Consider the following 1,188-nt stretch of genomic DNA (forward strand, 5'->3'; position numbering starts at 1 on the left):
GAAATAATTTATAACATAAAATTTAAGACAATCAACATCTTTATATTTTCTTTCTTTGGCATTGTAAATTTTTTCTTCAGGTTGCATGAAGAAGAAGGAGTTCTAGAGGCTGAAGAAGAAGAGAGAAAATGGACTGCTGGTGGGGTTCACTATGAAAAGGGAGTGAGTTGAGCTTCGAAGAAGCATGTTGGTATAAGAGGGCACTGCTCTGGGAAAAGGAATGGGCGACATGTGGCGAACATCACACAAATTGAACGATCCGATTTATGCTCCTTTAATCGGACCGTCCGAGTTCCTTCAGCGAACTCCTTCCGTCCTACTTCATTGTCCCTGACACCACATGCAGGTTAAGTACCCATGTTCTCTATGACGCGGTATCATACCAATCTCCTCTCCATATTAAAATAAAAAAATGGTGGTTATCATCCTAAGAATATTATCTATTAAAAGTGGAATGACAAGTCATTATTTACCGCACAAATCGGATATCGAATAGGTCAGATAGGGTAATCCACATTTCATTGAGCGCTTTTCCCTAACTCTAGGCCGATCTCATTGGGTTTGGTTAAGGTGACCCATTTATTTGGGACAGTATCTCACGGTAAATTTTAAAATGTTAGATTTAATAGTATTTGTATAATTTTGGGAGTGTTTGAGAATATTCTAGATGGTTTTGAAACGTTCTAGAATATCCTAGAAGGTTCTAAAAGACTCTGAAAGGTCATAGAATAATCTAGAAGATTCTGGATATATATAGAAGTACGAAGAATAGTGTGGAATAATCTAGAAGTATTTAGAAAATTGTGGTAGGATACATATTTGTAATGAAGGTTTTGGATGATTAATCTGGACCGTTATTAGATTTAATCCTAACTATCCATTGAAGAGGAGGATGTCTATAAATAGGAGGTGAGAGTTAGAGTTTGAGTGTGTGAGTCATTTGTAATAAACACTTGAGTAATAAAGTGTTCTTTCCACCAAAACTTTCTTTCTCTTATATTCTTAGCTTTCTTGCTAAATATTGAGGGTTAGGCTGACTTGGTCTTAGCTCAAGAGGTTGAGTAAGTTCGAGTGTCACTACGGTAGTGTTGAAGTGTGTTCAAAGTTGTGACAAGTAGCTTTAATATTTGGGACAAGATTTGAAAATTAGTTAATATAATTAATAATTAGTTATAGTTGACTATAAGT

The sequence above is a fragment of the Arachis ipaensis genome, chromosome B06 (assembly GCF_000816755.2).
Source record: "Arachis ipaensis cultivar K30076 chromosome B06, Araip1.1, whole genome shotgun sequence".
Lineage (NCBI taxonomy): Eukaryota > Viridiplantae > Streptophyta > Magnoliopsida > Fabales > Fabaceae > Arachis > Arachis ipaensis.